Source organism: Vulpes lagopus, chromosome 8 (genome assembly GCF_018345385.1).
Source record: "Vulpes lagopus strain Blue_001 chromosome 8, ASM1834538v1, whole genome shotgun sequence".
NCBI lineage: Eukaryota > Metazoa > Chordata > Mammalia > Carnivora > Canidae > Vulpes > Vulpes lagopus.
This window is the reverse complement of record NC_054831.1, coordinates 73,389,745-73,413,938: the sequence shown is the minus strand read 5'-3', so window position 1 is coordinate 73,413,938 and position 24,194 is coordinate 73,389,745.

The window sequence follows — 24,194 nt, the reverse complement described above, 5'->3', positions numbered from 1 at the left end:
TCAAAATTTCTGGACTCCTTATTCTGTTCCATTGATCTCTTTGTCTGTCTTTGCACCAAAACCAGATTGATTTTATTTTTATAGTAAGCCTTGAAATCAGGTAATGTAAATCTTCCAATCTGGTACTCCTTTTTTCCAAGATTATTTTGGCTATTCTAAGTCTTCATATCTTAGAATCAGCCTGGTAATCTCTATAAAACCTGTTGGGACTTTGACTGGGATCATGTTGAATCTAAGTTCACTTTGAAGAGAACTAACATCTTAACAAATTGAGTCTTCCAACTCATGAATATGACATGTCTCTATTTGTTTAGGCATCTAAGAAGTTCTTCTCAACATTTTGCACCTTTTAGTGGAGAGATCTTATACATCTTTTATATATTCCCAAGTATATTATAGTTTTGATGCTATTATAATAGTATAAGAGCAAATAAAAATTTATTTATTTATTTTATTTTATTTTATTTTATTTTATTTTATTTTATTTTATTTTATTTATTTATTTTATTTTATTTAATTCCAGTATAGTTAATACATGGTTATGTTAGTTTCAGGTATATGATATAGCAATTTAAATTTGATTTATTGCTGGCATATAGAATTGATTTTTTGTATATTTACCTTACATTCTGTAATCTCTTACTAAAGTCATATATTAGTTCTTTTAGTGGTTTTTGTTTTGTTTTGCTTTTCCAGATTCCTTGGCTTTTATATGGTATAGTAATACCATCAGCAAATAATGACAGTTTTACTTCTTCATTTTCAAGCTCTATACCACTAATGAGCTGATTGCTTGTGCCATAAGGCAAAAATTAATTCATCAATGTTGAAGTAGTAAAAGCAGACATCCTCACCTCATTCTGTCTTAGAATACGTTCAATATTTCAACCTTAAGTATGATTTCTTTTATCATGAATGGGTGTTGAAATTTGTCAAATGCTTTCTCTGCATCCAGAGAGATAGCCATGAGTTTTCTTATTTATTCTGTTAATGTGGTGAAATATATTCATTGATTTTCAAGTATTAAATCAACTTTGCATTCTTGGAATAAACCCCACTAGGTTATGATATATCACTTTGCATTAGCAAGACATTAGTCTTGTTAACATTTGCATCTTTGTTCTTGAGGGATAGTGGTCTGTACCTTTCTTTTAATATCTAATACTCATTAGGCTATTTCACAGGATTTATTTTAGACTATTTGTTGCAGTCCTACAGGTCACTGAGTATCTGCTCATGTTTTACCAGTTTCTTTTCTCTTTGTTGTTTAGCTTAGGATATTTCTGTTCATCTGTCTGGGTTTACTGATTCTTCTGCAGTGAACAATCTCCTATTAATCCCATGTGATGAATTTTATTTCAGATATTTTTTCTGTTGTGGGATTTCCATTTGACTTTTTAAGTTTCTATTTTGCTTTTAAATTCATCATTTCTTTCCCTCTTCATCTATCTTTTCCTTCATGATTTTTTTTTACCTTATTACCATTCACTAATTCCAACAAACAGGTCATCTCTGGATCTGCTTTTATTAGCTGTTTTTCATCCTTTTGTCATTGGCTATATTTTTTCCTTGCATTTTTTACTGTCTGGTAACTTCTGAATTTATAATTGTTGTTGGCATAAAGGTTGATAACAGCAAGTTACTGGTAGCAGAACTCTTCCTTCCCTTTCATTTGTACATTAAATAAGTCAAAGTGATTTTCAAAAGTTACAAAAGCTGGGTTCTAATCCCATTCTTGCTACTTGTCAGCTATAAGATCTTGGATTACTTAACTTTTCTGAGCCTCATATTTCCTCACATTTAAAATAAGGGAATTTGAAGAAGTACCTAGTTCTAAGATTCTATGATTTTATAATTATGAGATGTTGGTGCTAGGACTCAAGCACAGGTTTGGGAACCAAATTTTTAACTCATTCACCACAGAGAGTTCTGCTGACTGAATACCCTTTTTATTGCTGAACAGTTTTGCCTTGGTGATTTCTTTCAATAATATAGCCAGCCAACTACAAGTACCCCACTCAGAAAGCTTCACCTTTGAAGTCCTTTTTGCCCCTACATCTCTCTTCCAGGAGAAAGCTACCTTTGAACTGGAAAGAGCATCTGTGCACATAAGCATGGATGAAGAACATCAAATAGCAGAGAAATTTGCTGTTGCTAGAAATTCATCACCAATGCAAAGTTTGGCTCCATCTTGAAAATGTTGAATCAAAAACTCTGGGGGTGGAGCCCAGCACTGTGTGTTTAACAAACTCTCTGGGTAATTATAAAGCACACTCCATATTGGTACAGGGGTCCTATGGGAAAACAGAGCAGGAACTTACAAAAGGTCTTGGGGTGGAAGAAATGGATACAACAGTAAACCACATAAATATATATTTTGCATATATATATATATATATATATATATATATATATATATTGCTTTTGCTCTTAAAAATAGAATCCAGAGGGCATTTTGGTCTTTGGAAAGTGGTCACTCAAAAGAGTGGGTAGCGTTTCTTTTGGTGATATTTAGGCTATTTCAAGAAGTAGAGGATTGAGGCAGAAACCCTATAACTTAGGAGACAGGGTAGGATTTTCCCAGGCTGTTTTACTTCAAACCAGGTAGCTGCTTTGGTCCTCTAAGGTCAGAAGCATCTCAGGAAGGTTGCCCAGCAATCACTCTAGCTCTTGTATGGTTGGAAGTTTGGTGTTTATTTTTCCCACGTAGGAGCTTAGGCTGTCCCCTTAGCCTCACATTGGGTTCCTTTTTTTTTTTTTTTTTTTTTTTTTTTTTCACATTGGGTTCCTGTGGTGACTTGGGCATGGTCACCTATCCTCCAGGTGCGTTCAGGTTAGTAGTCCTACAAGCAGTCTGGAGGACTTGGCTGACCTGGCTTGTGGCATACAGCTTGCTATCTTGGGAACACACCAGAGCCTATGATTTTGTTTCCAAACAGGGAAAGATGGACGTATTTCTTTATCTGGAGGGACAAGGAAACCAAATTCTGTGAAGCAGTTGCAAATATGAGTTGATTCAAAAAACGAACAAGGGGCATTTATCTGGCTCGGTGGGTGGAACATGTGGCTCTTAATCTCGGGGTTATGGGTTCAAGCCCCACTTTCGGTGTAGAGATTACTTAAAAATAAAATATTAAAATAAAAGAACAAGAAGGAAACCTGGTTCATGATTGGGCTAAGAAAGAGTCTTTGTTTTAGATTATTTAAACCCACAGTAGATTTATTGAAACAAGTAATGTAGGTTTGTCCATGAGAGAGAACATACTCTCATATATTTGCTGGTTTTGTAGGATTACCATACTTAAAATCTTGTTAAGAAATTTCTGCTACCTGGCAGAGCATTGCTTTCATCACATCACCCTCTTGCTCAAGACTTCACTCCTGTTGGCCATGTAAGGGCTGCCTTTGCTACAGGCTCAGCCTGAGGCTCTTTCCCAGACTTTTAACCTCCTTCATTAATTTGGTTCAATTCCACCTTTCTAATTTACCAATACCAACTACTTCCTGCTCCCAGCAGTTTCTAGATGTCTCCTTCTTACATCACCTGCTTGCACACCACCTTTGCTCAGCCTGTTTGCCTTCCCCAAGCCAACTGACCATATTTCATGACCCAACACTCCCTCCCTGATTACATCAACCCACATTAGACTCTATTTCCCTAACTTAACCACCAATTTAGTGCCTAAATATACACTGTCTTGCATTTTTAACTGATAGGCTCTCTAGCTGTCATTCTGTCATTCACAGAAGCAAGAAGCTTGAAGTCAACTTCCTTTGGATTCTCCATAAGGGCTAGGCACAGGGAAAATGAAAATACCTGGTCATTGGTAGAGTTCACTGTCTTGAGAGAGGTGTTGTGACAGGGTATTGCCCTGGAGATGTTGGTGTAAAATGTTGTAGAGCTGTGTGCAAATCAGTGTCTGATGTCTGTTTTTGTGCTCTGAAGACAAGCTTATTGGTAGGACAGGCTCTGGATCTAATGAAGCTATCTGCCATGTTTTGTGCACATCCCAGCCTCCCTCCTGGCAGCTATTTCACTTCCCCCGGGTCACTCTGCTCCTCACTTTTTTTTATACACAACACTTTACCGCTTTTGTATCCTTTGCCCCCTAATCAACCCTGCACTCAGGAAAGTGAAACCTGGTTCATGGTGTCAGTCATTCCCACCTGGATATGAATTTAAATCAATGAGCTCATTTTTTTTCTAGTTGTTTGCATTTAAAATTTATCCCCAATGGTACAGAAAGCATAGTTCTTTTTTTTTTTTTTAAGTAGGCTCCATGCCCAATGTGGGACTTGAACTCATGACCCTGAGATCAAGAGTCACATGCTCCAACCACTGAGCCAGCCAGGTGCCCCTTCCCCAAAGCAAAGTTTTTAATGAAAGAAATGTATCAGCTAAAAGGTTTTTGTTGTTGTTTATTTGTCATAGCGACCCTTACAAGTCAACCACATGGAGCCTGTCTAAATAGAATTAAATGCACTTGACTACCTGGGGAATCACAACCTTCCACACAGACCATTACCCAAGTTGACACTGGGCTCGGAACAAAACAGAGTGTGTGGGGAGAAGAGGGAGTCTCTCTATCATTGGAATCAGGAAGGTGACTGCTCTCTGCGTTTGCGACTCATTCCTCTGTCAGCACTAGTAGTACACTGGTGAACCAGCTCTCTGAGGGGGGAAAATGAGCCCTGATTTGTAGCATTTGCTGATTTCTGTGGGATAAATGCTCACATGTGGCAGACTTCAAGCTACCAACAGTTTAAACAGCTGGCTCACTATATTCCTGACTATTAAACAACACTCTCCATTGTCAAGCATACAAAAGAATCTTCTTTTGAGTCTGGTATTTAGGGACCACAGCTGTCTCTCACCTATTTGTTTCGATGGGCACATTGGAGGAATTGCTCATCACTATTCCATATATATTAGGTACCACAAGAAATCATTCTGTGATCATGGCAGCCGACTGCTAACACTTGTCTGAAATTTAGGGCTAAATGATCTCTTCTGTACATCATGGTGCCTGACACTGGGCTGTAACTAGATGCTCACGAGCACTTTTAGGTGGGCCCCTCATTCTTGGTTGAGAAAAACTTGGGTTCTGATGGCTGTGGGAACAGTGGCCTTTCTTTCAGAAAGAGAACATATGTCAGACCCCTTAATCTCCGTAACAGCCCATCTGTTTTTGCAGCTAGCCTCAGGTAGCTGAAGAACAGGAAATGCTTTCTATCCAGCAATGCAGACAACATGAAAGAAAATGCTTATGAGACCACACACCAACATTCTTTTCTAGATCACAGTGTCTCAGAGCTTCATGGGCATCAGAATCACCCAGGAAGTTTCAAAACTAGGGACTTTCTAGCCCCCTCCTTCCAATATTCTGATTCAGTAGGTGGGGGTTGGTCTGAGAATCCACATTTTCTCAGCAGTTCAGCTGAAGGTGATGCAAATTCAGGGTGGGTTGGGATGGTGAGGAAGACACACTTGGAGAGGCCCTGCTCTTGCCTCTCCTGACTCTTCCCATTGTATTAAGGTTGGTCATCAGACATGAATATGTTTAGGCCTGTAGAATCCTCCTCCTTGCTTAGCTGTAAATCAGTATCTCATGTCCTTGGTTTTTAGCAAATGTCAATACAAGAGCCAGCCACACAGAGTAAAGGTACATTTTCATGCTTGTTTAGATTTAATAATAAATTCCTTTTAGAATTTGATTCAGGGGGAAAATGCTTTTTTATTATCTGAATAGGGATTCTATCTGAATAGGGATAGAAGATCACTTTTTTTTTGCCCCCAGGATGCTCAGAATGAACTAAAATTTAGCGTTCAATAACAATACTTACCCGCTTCTGGTTCTTGGTAGAATGATGAGTGCCCTCTTCTCTGTAGTTCCTGATGCCTCAGCATTTTAAGGTGACGTAAATCCTTTTTGGAAGAATACACTGTGTCTGACTATACTTTCAATGGAGGCATCAACAATGCTGTGAATTGAAAGTTCATGTCCGTCCTCTGCCCCCAGCCCCAAATTCACATGTTGCAGCCCTAACTCCTAATGTAATGGTCCTTGGAGATAGGACCTTTGGGAGATAATAGATTAGGTCATGAAAGTGTGTTAGATTGGGTTAGATTAGGTCATGGAGGTGGGGCCCTCCTGAGAGGGAGAGGGAGGGCACTCCGAGTACACATGCTTAGGAAAGGTCATTGAGGTCACAGCAAGAAGGTGGCTGTCTCCCAACCAAGAACCTAAGTGGCCCACACCTTAACTTGGACTTCTAGCTTCCAGAACTGTGACAAAGAAGCTAAGCCATCCAGCCTGTGGTATTTTGTTATATGGCCACATGAGCTAACTAAGGCAAACAGTATTTATGGGCAACCTGCTTTATACCCAGTATTCTGTTTTGGCTGCTTTTTCCCTGAAAAGGGGAAAGGTAAGACAGATTTCTAAAACTGGACAAGTCTAACCTTACATTTCATTCCCCGAGGGACTGATCTCTGTGAATTTTTCTGATAAATACAACTCCCTGGATATTACAGCTGTCCCAGGAGTAAGTGCATTCCTACCTCTTGAGCTCTGCTCACCATCTGTGGAATCTCTCACGGTGCTGGGCTGGCATCTCTGGAGACCCCTAGCAGGCAATGTCCCTGAGCCAGGTGCTCTGTGGAGCGCTGCTCACCTCAGTGGCATGGCCAAGGATTGGAGCCATCACACAGGAAAGAGTCCTTTTCAACTTTGAGTCACCCAAGGTCCCTCCAGTGATTTGACCATAGGACCCATCCCTTTTAGTTTTTACTTTTTGAATAATGCCTACTAGAAATCGGCAAAGGGCTCTGCTTTAGAGCTGACTCCAGTGGGCACCAATTGCCCTCTCCTCTCTGGGATAGCTCAGTCTTACATGCAGATCTCCACATCAGCTCCCTTCAGGGTGCTCTGACAGAGAAAGCTTCACCCTTGAAGATATGTTTGTTGCTTTTAAAAAGTCAAACAGAGGTGATTCTAGAACTTATAAGGCAATTTGAACAAGGCCAGCTACAATATCTAAAAAAATAAAAAAGGCTAGAGTGGTCTATCAGTGGAAGATTCTGCAGAGGACAAAATGGTTGAAAGGAAATTACAAAGATTTAAAAGTGTGAAAGGGGAGAAGGGTGAGGGGGTGTTGTTTAATGGATGTAGATGAAAAAGTTCTGGAGATATGTTGCTCAGCAATTAGAACTCTACTGAGTTGTACAATTAAAATGGTTAAGATGGTAAATTTCATGTAATGTTTGTCTTTTTTTTTTTTTTTTAACCACAATTACAAAAACACCATCTGAGAAAGGTAAGGGAGAAAGGGTGGGGTAGAAGGATGCATATCTGGAGAGTGAATGCTTAAAATAAGTATTGTAATAGGTCCACCTAGATCCAGCATATAACTGGTAGCAAGAGCATAGCTCTCTCTCATTTGTAGAACCTGCTGGAAGACTAGACAAAACTAACGTGGCCTGAGAGCAGAGAGGTCACAGGTCATTTTGGCCACCTCTTTCTCAGGAGACTGAGGACTGCTTGCTTTTCCCCCCTAGTCCTCAAGACATCTCAGATAGCTTAAGAATTCCTGATTCCTCCAGTGCTAAGTCACTGCTTCAGGCCCAAGGTTAATGGATGGGGGAAAGAATTAATTCATTGATTAATATGTGGGGTCAGAGCCAGGCCTTTGTTTATGCTGAATTGTGCTTTAGACTCAGAAGTTCTGCCAAAAAAAATAAATAAATAAAATAAACAGTCCTGTGACAATGCTATCCGATGTGAGATTGGGACCATTAACTGGAAACAAGAAAAGCTTTTCTATAATGTTTCTGGATTCTAGCCATGAGCATGAGAATGGGCCCCTTCCTTCATAGGAAACTGAAAACACTGAGTACTGATGAGATTAACCACAGGCAATAATGATTAATGGTCATAACTAACATTTCATATCATGTTTGACATTTTACAAGCCCTTCTACCTGAATCCTCTTGTGAGGTCCTGGCGAAAACCACTGGAGGTGGTCCTAGCTTCCCTTTGCGAATTTCAGAAAGAGTAAGCAGTTCCCTAGAAGGCCATAGCTAGTAGACTGTCTAGAGTTACAGCAACAGGGATAGAGCTAGGATTTGAACACTGTGCCTTCCACAGCCCAGCACCAAAGGTGTCTTGGTGGTCACAGATGCTGGGGCACATATTGGAAAACTAAGGAAAATTTTACTTATGGAAGGGATCTACCTAGGAAACCCCTTTGAGTTCTGATTTCTTGTTCGATGTTACTGATCCATTATGCTCTACCTGTCTCAAGGCTCTAAGAAGCCATGTGGGCTACTGTATTCAACTCAGATGTGAGTATGGTTGAACTCCTAAGGACTTGAGGATGATTTCTATAATTCTGATAAGCATTCAATCTTTTTCCCAGAATAAGGGCCAGCACAGAGGGAGTGGCTCTCTTTGGTCCCAGCCTGCAAAGTCATGCAGACTGCACGCTGCCAGTTTTCCACCTAGATGGACTCCTGGGTCCCGAGGCAGAAGGCCAGTGATGTAGACAATGAGGATGAGCTTTAACCTGTGGAGTAGCTCAGCTACATGGGACCATTGCAAGAAGCAGCTGGGTTTCCAGGCCATTGTGTGGTGGAGCTGGGCTGGCTGTATGTGAATAAGAACCTCCCAAAGGCAGCTGTGTTCTTAGTCCCTTGTCATTCTTAGAGCAAGGAGCAGGCTGCAGGGACAAGAGGCAACAATGCAACTGATCACCAAAGACTTCAATCTCTTCCATCTCTGGGTATTTATTCTTTTCCTCTTCCTGCCCTAGCGGGAAGGAGAGAGGTAGATTGCTTCCTCAAGTCCTGTTCTTGTGAGAGCGACCTTGGGTGACAAGTATAATGACCATGAACCTCAGTTTCCCCACTTGTAACAGACATGTAATTCTTCCTTAGCATGACCTACGCAGTCTTTCGATCTGTCACCATGTTTGTTACTCTCCTCTCTTACAACATGCCCTGATGCACATTATACATGGTCACAGTAAACTACAGACTGAATGTGTTCCCCCAAGATTTGTATGTTGAAACCCCCAATGTGATGGTGTTAGGAGGGAGGGACTTTGGGAGGTGACGAGGCACATCATGAGGGTGGAGCCCACATGAATGGGACTAGTACTCCCAGGAAGGAGACCCCAGAGAGCTCCCTCACGCCTTCCACCGGGTAATGACACTGGGAGAAGACAGCCACCTTTGAACCAGGAAGCGGGCCACCACTAGATCCCAGATTTTCTTGTTCCATGATCTTAGACTTCTAGCCTCCAGAACTATGAGAAGTTTCTCTGGTATTGTATAAGAATAGCCTGAATGAACTAAGACACAGCAGATGTTGGGGTTTCCCCCCCCAATATCATGTTCATTCTCATTTTTGTTCTTTGCTCTTGATGTTCCCTGTGCCTAAAATATTGCAACCCCAACACCCACTGATAGAATTCTTACTTACCCTTTAAGATCTGTTCAGAAGGTAGCCACTCACTCCTTTGCACTCCCATGGAACTCGGCATGTAACTCACATCACAGAACCCATCAAAATATCACCTGATTATTTTCCCTTTTGTGCCACTCCTTACTGGGGGCTCCATATCTGTCAACCCCCTAACACACTTCCTGCACATGGTAGCTCGTCAATACTATCAGCTTGTAGGGATGCCAGGTGGTTCAGTGGTTTAATGCCTGCCTTCAGCCCAGGGTGTGATCCTGGGGTCCTAGAATCGAGTCCTGTGTCAGGCTCCCTGCATGGAGCATGCTTCTGCCTCTCTGTCTCTCTGTTTATCATGAATAAATAAATAAAATATTTAAAAAAATACTATCAGCTTGCAAGGAATTGGTTGATAGGCAGCTTAGAGCTTTGGATGAAAGCACCAATTGGGGAATGGTAGCAGAGAGGTCTCTCAAGGGAGGTGCTGTAATTTATCTGCACAGGCTCCAAACAGGAGCCATCTATTGCTGCTCTGCTCTTGAAGAATAGTAAGGAGTCACTTCACTTTTAGCAGAGGAATCTCATTAAGTTCAACGTGCTGTAGAATGTTCCTGTGCTAACAGATTGTAGTGACTAAGAAGAGGACCACAGGGGTAGAAGGGCACCACTAGGTAGAAAGCACCAGAAAAAAACAAGGCAGCCTACCATTTTTGTGGACTGCTTCTTCAGGATATTTCCATCCTCCCAAAGGAACAACATGAATTTCCTCTGTAGAAGGCTCCAGACAGCAAAATCCTAAACTCAGTCTGCATCAAACTTCATCAAGTGGCATCTGGCCTTCAGAGAGGGATTTTGTTGAGCAGAAACATCAGGAGGGAACTTGCAGTTTTTAAAGGCAAAAGTAGGACCATCTCCTTTCAGTATGAAGAGGTTCAGTCAAAGAAACCTGGGGAAAACTGATAGAAAGAAAAGAGGCTCATACCTGTCTCATCTCAAACACCTTTCAGATTCACTGTTGACTCTAAGGTAGGGAGAAGAGAAACTATCCTAACATTGTTCTATTTACTCCCATTTTCACCCTCATTACAAAGAGGGCTGGCTGGCAAAGCCACCCATAAGAACAAGTCTTAAGATTAATTACTTGTTTACTGCTAAATTTTCCACACTTCGTGTGGTGCCTGACCCATAATAAACACTCAATAAATGTTGAGTAGATAAATGGATGAGTTATCTACTCAACAATTCAAACAAAATACCTGGTTTGGGCAATTGCTTGGAGGATCAAGTATAATTTTAAGTATATTTTTATTTTTAATTTTAAGTATAATTTTAAGCCAAGAAAGCCTCCTGTTTGTCTCTTCAATATCAATGAGACTAATCCAAAAAGTATTTTTTTTTATTAAGGCACATATTATTTTACTGCATTCATTAGAATAGTTTGAGTTCCAAGTATGGTATTTGGATCCTTGAGGACAAGGATTACACCTTATTTTTGACTCCTCTTCACCAAAATGCTGACGGATGCTACTATAAGGTGATTTGATAGAGTAACCTTGACATGCCTAACATTTAAATACAGTTTTCTTTAACAAAAGATTTTCTCCACTGGGGCCCCTGGCTGGCTTAGTTGGTGGAGCATGCAACTCTGGATCTTGGGGTCGTGAGTTCAAGCCTCAAGTTTAGCAGGGAGATTACTTTTAAAAAGGGGAGGGGTAAGCATCAGAAAATATTTTCTCCATTAATTATATTACAATTATAATAGAATATTTTGTCAATAGACATGATCTTAAATAAACTGAATGCCTATTTGATATGTTCTTTTTCCTTAACACCCCCCCCCCAAAAAAAAAAACCCAAACTCAAAACTTTTGTTAGTATTATATAAAGGACTTCTGGTACACTTATGCTTGCAAACCAGTTGTAGTTCTGTAAAGTGTATCTAAGTATGAGAAATTCTTATTAAAGAAAAGAAACAGCCTGTAAGAGGTAGAGATTTCATTGTCCAACATATGGTAATCTGCCTCGAGAAAATTCTCCAGTTTATGAGGAGGAGTTTTGACTGAGTGCCAGGGCACTTTCCTGACAAATGTTCTTATAATATTAAGAGGAAAAAGTTTCCTGACTTGACTTTAATTTGATTCTCAAAGATTTAAAGATGTTTTCTTTGCAACCATGACAATGTACAAAACTGGAAACTATTAAAAGGCAAATTAGACCATGAGAAGAGTAATGATATATCTATTAGAAGCAAAATAACATATCCAGTTGTTAACATTTGAATCCCCTCTCCGTCTGTAGTTTTAAGACTTCAACCTCCACAGCAACATTGTCTTTGACTTTGGAGAAACTTTGACTAGAGAGGACAACCTCTCTGTCTCCAAGCAGAACTTGACTTTGAGATGAGTTGTTCTATCCAGTGAAGAAAATTCTGTTTCTCTCCCAGGATGAAGATGTTTCAATGAATCACAATGTTTACAGCAAATGAACTCTTCCTAACACTCCGAGTACTGGTAGTAATAGGTGTTCAATAAATATTTGCTAACTCAGGTAAACCAGATGTCCGGAGTAACACCAAATCACTAGGAATTTTTCTTTCTTGAATTTTTAGATCCCAATGAGCTATTGATGCGTTTTTAGCTACTGCTCTGTCCTTACCTTCCTTCTCTTCTTTGATCAGTGAGGTTCTTGCTAATACTAACCCCCCAAGGAGAGGAGAGACTTGTCCTTCTACTTCTCCTACAGATGATGAGGTTTTTCTTCACATTCAGATGCTCTTGCCCATCTTGTCGCCCCAACTCCATTCAACTTTTCTTGGCTGCACTTCTGTTTTTAAAGATTTTATTTATTCATTTATTCATTTATTTTGAGCATGAGAGTAGGAGGAGAGGGAGAGGGAGAGAAAGAGAGAGAATTTCAAGGAGAATGCACACCCAGCATGGAGTCCAACATGGAGCTCCATCTCATGACTCCAAAATCAAGCCTTGGAAGCTTTACTGACTGAGCCATCCAGGCTCCTCTTGGCTGAACGTTCTAGTTTCTGATTGTTAAAAAAATCATGGTGAACACCCCTAGGAGCCTCTTTGCCCTTGTCTTCCTCCAGCATTTAGGAGGTTTATTCCTTATCTCTCTGTATAGTAATAATTGATCATTCCTCTAAAAACTCTCGTGAAATGAAAGCTTCTTCCGTCCTGAATTGTTGTCATAAGTAGAAGCAGACCCAATTTTCACAAACACTAGACATTTCAGTGCCAGTTTCCCCTCTAACACTTACCTGTGCCCTTAGCATATTCCCACTGCATGTGGTACTGGAAATGGATCTAGGAACTAACAACACAGAGTAGGAGTATGCAAAGAAGGTTCTAGTGAAAAACAGGGCAAAAACAGGCCTCTTCCCAGCATCTTTTGCCTAAATACTCTAGGGAATAAACATTTCTTGGAGAGAGAGAGGGGATTATCACTGGGGGCTCATATTTACAGTTATTTTTTTTCCTTTGGTGGTGTGTGAAGGTTGTTGGTGTTTTGTTTTTTTTTTTTTCACATGGAAGTTACTGAGAAACATTCTGCTTACAGGGCAGCTCTTATTTTCTGGGCAGGGACCTGAAGGCAGGCAGCTGAACATATGTCACTGGAGGAAAAAGACCAAAATTTGATGGTAAATGAGTCCATCTGCCATTTGGGGCTCTAGTTTTCTTGTGAACAGATGAGGTGATCGTGATCACTGTCATAATTCTGTTAAAGCTTTGTTTGGAGGAATAAGAGACGGTGCATGGGAAGCTCTCAGCACACTGCCCAGGATGTACTAAGTGCTCAGTAAACAGCCACCTTGGGAGACTGGTTCCTCCAAACCCTTCCTCTTTGCCACAGGGTTCTTGTGCAATCCTCGCTCTCCTTGGAGGCTGAAACTCCCTGCTGTGGCCCTCCTGGAGACCCTACTCTGTGACCTCATTGCCTTCACGAGAAACGACAGCTAATATTTATGATGTACCTATGATGTGTCAGGCACTATCTAAATGCTTTATATGCATAGAAGTGTTACTATTTCTAATTTATATGTGAGGAAACTGAGGCTCCAGAATGCTTTAATTTGCTGCCCAGCTGTTGCAGTTTAGAAAGCCACTAGCCCCAGGGATCAGGCTCAGGGCTACCCCTTCAGTGACACCTTTAACAGTGGAGTCTTTTGTGTACCTAACCAGAAAAAAAAAAATCTAACAACTATTTGTAACACTTTTGGGAGGAAAGTGTGTTATGAATTCTAAAAAACAGCATATTCATGAACTTCTGGAACGATGTTCCTTTGTCAAACCAGGGCTGATGGTAATGGGTGGGGAGTAGGGCTCCTGGCTGTAAGTTTGGGCTGAAACTGTGTTATAAAGTAGTCACCCCCACCCTCACACAGAACTGGGGCTTAAATTTTCATCTCCCACACGTCTGGGGTGTCATCCTTCTAAGTCAGTGGGTCTGGCAGGCTTCCAGCAATTACTTGGTGCTTTTGGATCCTCCATGTGGACTGGCCTCATTTTCAGTGGCTTCCTACACAAAACCCTCCAGAGACAGCTGTGCTGTTTCAAGTGTTGGCTCCCATGTGGGAGGTCTAATCTAGAGAATGGGTCTTGGGGTCATCGAATATTTTAACTATTAGTTGGTACTTGCGTGAAAGCATTTTCCATGCTTTTTTTTTTTTTTTTTTTTTTTTTTTTTTTAACATATTAGCAGCAGGGAGATAGACCAGCCATGTGGTCTTTTCTGTCCCTTCTTGATGTAAGGGGGGTATTTGGTGACTGCTTCTAAGGAATTCTTTATCAGTGGTGGTTGAGTAACTATGATTTCATGAGTCTGGTCTGTGTCCTGGCCCAGCCCTTTATATGCATTCTCACCAATTTCACAGATGAGGAAATAGGGCTCCAAGGAGTTCAACCATAGGTAGAGCTTAAGCTGAAACCCACTTTGGTCCAGAGCCAAAGCCTGTTTTCCTAACCACCAGGCTGTCGTGCTCTGGCTGCCTTGTGGTCCTCTAGGGGGGAAGAGTGGGAACCTGTGGAGCTAATCCAAACAATAGGAAACTTAAAAATATTCCTATTTCCTTCTGGAATCCATTATTTATGGGATTTACTTGTTTTATTTAGGTTAATATTGAAATTAATTTGTATTTTGTGGGTTTACAGCAGCTTAGGGTATGGGAAGATAGGAGACTGAAGCTGGGGAGCCTGGGAATCAAAGGCCCAAACCAGACTGAGGTTAAAAATTAGCCTAATAGAACCAACAATTGGTGGCTGTAGAAGTGGGTATCCAAAATTGGGCTATGTCTGCAAGTTTTGTGGTACATTATAAAATGACGAGTTTTATTTTATTTTATTATTTTATTTTTTTTAAATGACGAGTTTTAATCTGTAATGCGGTTTCATTAAGTTCAGATACTTCTCTCTCTCTCTTTTTTCTTTTTTTTTAAAGATTTTATTTATTTATCTGACACACAGAGACCACAACCAGGAGGAGGGGCACAGGGAGAGGGAAAAGCAGATTTCCCACGAGGTTCTCAGCCCGACACCCACCCCAGGATCATGACCTAAGCCGAAGGCAGATGCTTAACTGAGTCACCCAGGCGCCCAAGTTCAGACACTTCTACTTTGGAATTCATGGTCACTGAACAGCAGCTGAGTTGAAATTTTCCTGTGTGTACTTAGCAAAACAATTTCTTTAAAGATTATACAAATGAATAAGGTAAACAAGGACTGGAACTGTTAAAGGTAAATAGTTTTTGGTGAGTTTTGATGCCTTAGATGGACTTCTTCCCAGATGACAGTAAGTGTTAGGTACATGTTCTATTCCCAGATTACCAAAGTGGCCCCCATAGCTACGTCTATGAAGGAACGTTATTCTCTTGATCAGACAGCCTTGTTAGCCAAGGATGTCCTACTTTTCTATAAAATTCTGGGATTAGTATTGTCTCAGCTTGTGAGAAGTCATTCCTTGATTTAATGAGCTGACTTGTCTCTTGAAATTTGCATTTCTGTACCCACAATACTTTAGCAATGGTCAGTGTCTGGTAGGCAATGCTGTCATGTGCATACTCCTCGTGCACACAGAGCAATGAGGAAATTGCTGTGCATGAAGGAAGACTCAACTAATCCCAGGAAGAAGGGCATTGGTTCCACTATGCAGGACTCCATGTTTCCTCATGGCCATTTCTGCAAAAGGCAAGCTGTCCCAGATTCAAGCAATTTCAGGGCTAGACAGGAGCTTGGACGTAACCAACTCCATCATTTTCAGACCTTCCTCAGGAACATCAAGTTCCTTGAATCCAAAAGAAAATTTGAGGAAAATCAGATGCCTCATGGGTCTGTCTTCCTGAACCACAGTTTGTTTTTAATGGCAGCATCTGCATATTTGTTCCCATGCACAGGTCTCTCTTTCATCTGGTTCTTATTACTCACCTCGTGAAAAAAAATGCAAGGCTGACTCTCAAGCTCCAAGAAGACTATACATTGTGATGCTGTTTATCACACATATCTTTTCTGATGTTCTTTTGGGGTTGTTCAAAATACAAAGATAAAAGGAATCACATACATATTCAGACCACGTAAAAATGTCCAAATTTGCTAAGATCGTGAGTTTAACTGACAGTTTATTTAGTTCAATTCCCTAATAACAGACTATCTTTTGAATGTTGTAATTCATTCATTCATTCATTCATTCATTCACTAATCATGTAGTGATTGTCAGATGCCTTCTGTTTATAGAAGAGCGATAAATAAAGCACAGATCTCATCCTGCGAGAGCTCACAATCAGCACGTGAGGCAGACTGACTTAGCTCTGCCTAAGAGGGTGAACACCTTCATTATTTTCTAGTGATGGCAACAGGTTGTACTGACTTAGCTCACCTAGAATTTGCTTGTGAACCAAGGTTCTGATTTCTGGAAGACCAGCTGAGTGAGAGGTACAGGGAAGACTCAGAGTAGGAAGGCTCAGTGACCACGGCCCCACTGGCACCATGTTCCCATCAAGTAAGCTGGCTGAACTCAGCTGTCACATGTCTTGCAATGATGGCAAAGGCTGCAGGTCAAAATGATTCACAATGTTTTACACCCAGATGAACCATGTATTCCCAAATCCTTGGCAGTTGATCCTATGTTGAGGGTGCTCTATAGGGTGTATGTACCCATCATTGCAGACCCTCTTTAGAGAAGAATCTGAGCCTTAGTAGACAAAGTTCAATGTAAAGCCGGTGATTCATGTGTCACTTCTAAAGAGCAGGACAGATGCACTCATTTTGGCTTCTACAGATTCTCTGCTCATCCCTAAAGGTTTCTATTTAGGAAAGGAAAGCTCAGAGGACTATAACTTTCTACCTCCAAGGCCTGGCTTCCTTTTTACAAGTTCAGGTTTCCCATTCTCAACTTAAAAAAAAATATCAAAGCAAGCATATTCATATTTCACTCCTGTTTTGTTTTGATTTTTCCAACTCAGTAAGTGTTCCATTTTAATAACCAGACCATGCTTTTTATTTTATGGGTTTTTTTTCCACCAAAGAAGAGACACAGAACTGCAAGACCCTTTTTTAGGTTAAATCCACACATCTGTAGCTCAAAACATTTGTTTTCTACATAAATATTTGTCTTTTACATGAGTAATAGCAAAGAAATGAGAGGACTAGACAGTCTTTATTTTCAAGTAGAATTATTTATGAAAGCACATGCATAAAAGATCTATGAAACAGTAGAAGGTTCTATATGCGTATTGAAGAAGATGGTAATTAAAGCAGTGTGCTAATGGCGTAATAGAACAGAGGAGATGGCCATGAAGCCGATCCCAGAGTATGAAATAGAGAGTATATGACAAAAGAGCTTTACAAGTCATGTGCTAAAGGGATGAATTTATTTAATGAATTATTTAATGAATGTTGATGGGAGGACAGGCTATCTGGGAAGTATCAAGTTGTATTTACTTTTACCCTCAGAGGTAAAGACATGTCTAAATGAATTCCAGATGGTTAAGAGTGAAATGTGAAAATGAAACCATAAAAAAGCTGAGAGAAAATATAAGTGATCTCAGAGTAGAAAAGGACATTTTAATAAAAAAAGAAATCAGCGGAATAAATATAAAAAGGAAAGATCCACAGATTGAACGATATCAAATGGAAAGTAGTTTTTGGTCAAGCAAAATTAAAACACACATAAAAAATGGCAATCGAATATTTAAGGGTTTTATTAGTTTTTTGGTAAGATTTTATTTATTTATTAGAGAGAGAGAGAGAGAGTGAGCACTTAAGTAGGTGGAGCAGCAGGCAGAGGAGAGGGAGAAGCAGGCTCCCTCCAGAGCAGAGAGCCCAATGCGGGGCTTCATCCCAGGACCCTGGGATCATGAGCTGAGCTCATGCTTAACCAACCATGCCACCTGGGCACCCCTATTAAGGGCTTTTAAAATGCAAAATGATAAACACTTTGTACCAATAAAAAATGAGATGATTTGCAGAAATACATATAGATGGAAAACATATGTAAAAAATGCAAACTCATGAGTAACAAAAATGATTATTTAGATACGGTTTTGTAATTCCATTTATCAAATTAGCAAAGACTAGAAAAATAATACTTAATTCTAGGGTAGATCTGCATGAAACAAGCCCTTTCATGTACTCTGGTTAAATGTGTAAATTGGTAAAAATATTTTCTTGAAAATAATTTAGCAATATCTATTAAGAGTTTTAAAAATATTTGTGCCCTTTGCTTTAATAATTGCATATCACCAGGCAATAAGAGAGGTGTGGACCAATATTTATATCCAGGGATATTCAGTATAGTATGATTTATAATAATGAAAAATAGGAAGCAACTTAAGCACTGATCAACACAGTGCAATTGATGGCATTATGGTACATCAAACAATGGAATATCAGTCAACCAGTAAACATCTTGTTTTCAAAGAATATTCAGTGACATGGGGAAAGTCTTACAGTGTTTAGTGAAAATAGATACACTCATCCTATTTTTTAAAAAAAATTATCTTTGGAAATAAAACGGGAAGAAAATATGCCAAAATGTTAGTGGTTATTGCTGGTTGATAGAACTACAGTTTTCAATTTTTGCCATCTTCCACGTTTTCTACAAAAACATGTATAATGCGGCATGTAAGAATCAAATGGGAATAAGTCACAGTGCTTATTTTCAGGAAACTGAGAAGCACCACCTATATGCAGTTTTCTTATATTTATTTTATTTTTTTCTTAAAGATTTTATTTATTTATTTGACAGAGAGATAGGACCAGAGAGCACAAGTAAGGGGAGGGACAGAATAATAGGGAAAGGGAGAAGCAGACTCCTCACTGAGCAGGGACTCCGACGTGGGACTCCATCCCAGGACCCTGAGATCACCGCCTGATTTGAAGGCAGATGCTTAACCAACTGAACCACCTAGGTGCCCCCTTTATTATATTTCTTGTACTCCATCATGGAGTCACACAATTCAGAGACCTTTATCTTAAATTCACATCTCTTCCTGATAGGGTCCCTACTTACTTTTCTTTTTATTTCTCTGTTCCCAGCCCATCCTCCAGCTCTCCAGACCCAGACCTCTTGGTCCCCCAAACCCTTCTCGCCAGCTAGAATGTTCTCAGTGCTGCTCCTTGCATTTCCAAGGCCCCTGGGGTTCACCCCTGCTTCACGATCATCTTCCCAGTTAGGCCTCTGAATTCCTACAAACCTTTATTACATTTCCCTGTTATCTAACTTCTCTGGGGGTGTCCTTTTCTGTTTCAGATTGCAGGAATCCACAGGGAGCCACCACGTATGTGCTGTCTAGAACAATTCTTGGTGTATAAGAGGTAGAGTTAGTATACACTAGGCATTCAATAAATATTGCTGATTATCTCATTCCTGATGTAACTGTGGCAGTACAGTCCACCGCCCATTGGGAAAACATTTTGTTGGCATGTTTCCCCTCCACCCGACCTCCAAAACAAAGTCATTTAAAGGCGATGGGCCATCTCAGTGAGCATCTCCAAGGGAACGGAAAATAGGCTGTAGACCGAGCCCCCGTTAGGACCCTCCCCTCCTTTTTGTTGCTGTTCTTAGATCTCTGTGCTGGTTAAGGAGTCACTTTCTGTATTAACTCTAGGCAGATACTTGGATGGTTCTCTCCTTCTAACCTTGCAAAGGTGAGGGAGTTGTAAAGCATAAAGACTTCTTTTTACTGCCTTTAAAAATAAATGAAGTCATCTTTCGTTTAATTACTGGAGTGTTAGGGATAGTGGGGCCTGCTTTACAGGGCTGTGTTTATACTGGAAACTGGGGCTGGAACCAGGAGTGGTGGCAGGAGCTGGTGACCACGATGTATATAGGCAAGAGGTCATGGACTCTGACACTTATGCAGGCCATGGGTGGGAGCCTGAGGGGGATTTACTGGGCAGCTCGTGGTGTATAAGCTTCCTGACCCACCACTTACTCAGGCCCTGGGAGGGGCCTAACAACTTTATAGTTATAATTTTGATTTATTTTTCTCAGAGAGGTATAGCCCCAAATTACATAAGCTTCAGGCCCCACTGGCTCCAGTGTCTGGTGCAGCTCTGGTGACTGGGGTGCCCTGTATAAACAAGTAGGACTATTCATCTCCAAGTGATGACAGCTAATCAAAAACACTGTTAGAGCTTCTGATTTTTCAAGAGCAGCAAGAAATACAGATTTTTGTATGAAATCTCCTACACTTTAAATGTTGGCAACTTTTTTTTTTAATGTTGGCAACTTTTAAACAAAGACCAACAAAGCAAAACAAAAACCTCAAAACCCCAAACCTTCTTTGGCCCAAACGAGTCACATCTATAGGCTTGATTGAGCCCAGGGGCTGCCAGACAGTGATTTCTGGTATTTGAGCCCATAGCAGTGATAGAATTGTCAAATGCTAGGCATGCTCTATGGCAGGTACCCCTTGCCTTCCCTACCCTCCACCCATGAAGAACAGGTCTGGCCATATCTACATTAGGGAGGTTTGCTTTTCTCCAGAACTTCAGTCAGCAGCCAGACATTCTCCAAGTGTCTGCCACTGGCCACAAGGCAGGGAGCTGACGGAGGATGTGGATGGAAGAGATGGTGTAAATGTCCTCAAAACTAGCAAAGCCAACTGAAGCAGGTGGCCCATGGACAGTGATGTAACAACGAAGTCACCTGTGAACATCTGGAGACAGTGAAGGATGACCATTACCCTTCCTGGGCACTCATCAGTCTTAAAGGTGGGGGAGTATGTGTTTTGTGCTCCCCCTTAAGTAAGGCTGCAATCAACAATTTCAGGAAAGATTTATATGACTGCTTCAATGGAAAGCAAGTCACTTCTCTGTAACCCCCCAGATCCTTTTCCAGGCTATGCAACCCAACATTTCATAACTGCAGGCTTGGCACAGTGTCGACACTCTTTAAAAGCCATAAAGGGCCCAAAAATGAAAGCAATTGCTTCTGGGTACCATTTCATGGGTAAAACATGAGGGCTTTTGTAAGGCTTCTGGTGTGACAGGGGACATCAGATGGAGAAACAGGCTGGAATTTGAGGCAGAACACGGCAGTAAGGGCTGTAGGAGAGAGTGGGGGAGAGAGAGAACTGTTGGGAACAAGGGATGGCCAGTGACAACCCTGTGGGCGTCGCTCTGCTGTCAGCTCAGATTTGTGATAAAGCTGCTTCCAGTGGTTGCATTTTGATTGCTGATTAGCTTGTTGTGGGATCTGCTTTGCCACAGAATGGCTTTGGGGGCTGCAGCTTGGCTTCAAACTAATCCGTTGTGGTGACTAAGAGTGTCAAGTACAGGGCCAGAGCCAGAGGGGCCTGTTGTATGAACAACTGCTCCTGGTTCCGACGGAGGTGGAAGCAGGATACAGAGGGACTAGGGGACAATTGTAGAGCATTTATTCCTACTAGAGACGTTAGGGAACCATTTTCTTGTCTGGGAAAGGGCCTGTCAGAACTGCCTGGGGCTGTTTTTGAACCACACAGCTCATACTACCTAGAGATTTTGGCAGAACACACCCATCCCACTCACAGCTGCACCCTTCCCTCCCCCACTACAAGCTCTTCTTGCCACTGAGATGCTGGGTCCCAGGCGAGCAAGTGACTTGCCTACAGGGCACAGGTATCCTCTCATCCTGGCTTCTGGCCTAGTGCTGTTTCAGCTATGTCGTAGCCCTCCCTGAGCAGGATGGCAGGACTTGCACAGGTAGCTGGGGTCAAGAGCCAGAGACCCCAGGAAGGTGGTTTGGGTGTAGAATGGAATCTGCCAAAGCACTAGCACTATTTTAGGACCAGGGCCTTACGGTGCTGGTGCTTAGGGCTTTTAAAAGGACTCAATACACTGCCAAACCATGTAAGTTCATTTTCACCCTAACTTCTAAAAATCTTCATATTTTTAGAAACTATGGCAGATAACACGTGATAGGAGAAGATGACAAGATGACAGAAATGAGATGAGGAGTTTTTCATTTCTCTAGGGAGTAGTCTGTGTGTCTGAAACCTTCCTGGTAATCAATATTCCTGATACGGGCTTGGTAGAGTTGCCTCACTCTGCCTACAAATTTGTTTGCTCACAAATTACTGTATGACTTCCTATTGTAATTCCAGGCCCCGATTCCGAGGCTGGGCCTATAGGATGGATGATAGACATCTTGCCCTGGTGATTGGAGCACCCATAAAGAATAGCATAAAAATGAAATCGCCCCCCTTCCACTTCCATCACCCACTGTTGACCCAGCCTTGAGTTCTTTATTTTAGTGACTGTGGGGTCATTGGATCACACAGGTGACTGGCCACAGAGAGAAGACTGGAATAGACTGGAATGTGCTCATCCCATTTCCATCTGATTCTTTTGCTTTTATGTGAGCTAAAAATCCTTCTGGTTTGACAGGGGACATCAGATGGGGCCACAGGCTGGAGTTTGAGGCAGAACATGGCAGTAAGGGCCGTAGGGGAGAGACAGGCCAATGGGAACAAGGGATGGCCAGTGACAGCCTGCGGGTGTCCCTCTGCTGTCAGCTCAGATTCCTGATAAAACCTCCTCCAGTGGTTGCATTTTGATCCCCTTTTTGTCCTGCTGGCTTTCAAGAGCATGTTTCATTCTTCTGATTACTACTAACTAGTTGTGGCAATTAGAAATGTTCTAGAAACCAGTGGTGTTTCTGCTTATGTGAAAAGAAGGCCATTTAGAAATTGATGCAGGTTGCCACTCACCCAGGGAGCATGGGGCCCATCCAAGTACAGTGAGGCTTCCATGGAAAAAGGCTTTGATGGGATGGGAAGAAAGCCAAACTCGGCCTCAGGTGATCTAGGTTCAAGATTGCTCTGGTTTGGGTTGCTTACAGTTTCTTTATGTTGTATCTAGGTGTGGATCACAAAGAACAATTTCAGGTTGCTTGGGATTTGTTGGGGTCTTGAAACAGAGTTGATGTCTGCTGTCAGTTCTGGAAAATCCTTGGTTATTATCTTTCCAAATATTCCCTTTGTTCCAATAGTTCCTTCTTTTCCATCTGCCAATTCAACGTATGTTCCATCTTTTGAATGTATCCTGGGTTTTTTTTTTCATGTTTTCCCCTTTTTACCCCCCTTTTCAGATGAGTTCTGGGCGCTATCTCTGACCTATATTCTGGTTTGCTAATCCTCACTTCAGCTGTGATAATCTGCTGTTAACCCAGCCATTGGTTTTATTTTATTTTATTTTTTTAATTTTGGTAACTGCATTCCTCAGTTTGAGAGTTTCTATTTGGCTCTTTTAAAAATCTTGTACACTAATTTTCTAGTTTCCAGTTCCCTGTCAAAATTTTCAAGTATGGCATTTATGTTTCCGAATATAGTAAGTAGAGTTGTTTCGTGGTCTGTATTGAAGAATACCCATTTCTGAAGTCTTTGTGGGTCTGTTTGCTCTCTTGGCTGTTTCTGCGGTTCTTACAATGTCCTGACATTGAAACAAGAATATATAAACAACAATATATAATTGTGGAATCTTCTACTGGAGAGGCTTTCCCTTGTGTCTGCCAGGCATTAGAGCACTTCCTGTCTGAAGCCACCTTAATCCAAGTGCAAAGCTTGAGATTCCCTTGACCCAATGAGGAAGGGACCCTGTCTGTGAGGCTGAGGGTTATATCCTTCCCTTTGTCCCTCACCCTGGCAATCTAGCTTAAAATGGTGAGGGTTCCTCTGAATCCCCAACTCTGGCAGTATCTGGGCTTCGGCCTTGTGAGGCTGTCAGAATGAGAGAGCTCCTTTTCAAAGGTGCTTTTTTTCCAGATTGACAAATGCCTTAGAATAAAAGCTTTGTGCGCTGGGCTAACCTCTCTGGGGTTTGTCCTCTCTAGTTTTTGGCAGGTGTTTCTTCACTACCTTATTATTGCTTTGATGCTTTTAAGAAAATTAAGCAAATATTTCATCCAGCTTTTTAAGTTGTCTTTGGGAGGAGGGTTGATCCGAATTACTTAGTCTGCAATTGCCAGAAGCGGAAGTACCAAATGACGTAGGGTTAAATCCGAGGTCTGACACTTACAGCTAGCTTGATGTTGGCCAAGTTCCCACATTTATCACATGGGTTCATTAAACCCTAGCTACTTGACAGCATGGCCATAAAATGTGAATGTTTTTTGTCAGGTGGTATACTAACATTTTTGTTTATCATCTGTGTCCCCCACTAGAATGGAAGTGCCATGAGAATGGCAAATTTATTTATTTTTTACTGCGGTTTCCCCAACAATACCTGATGTGTAGTAGATACTCGATA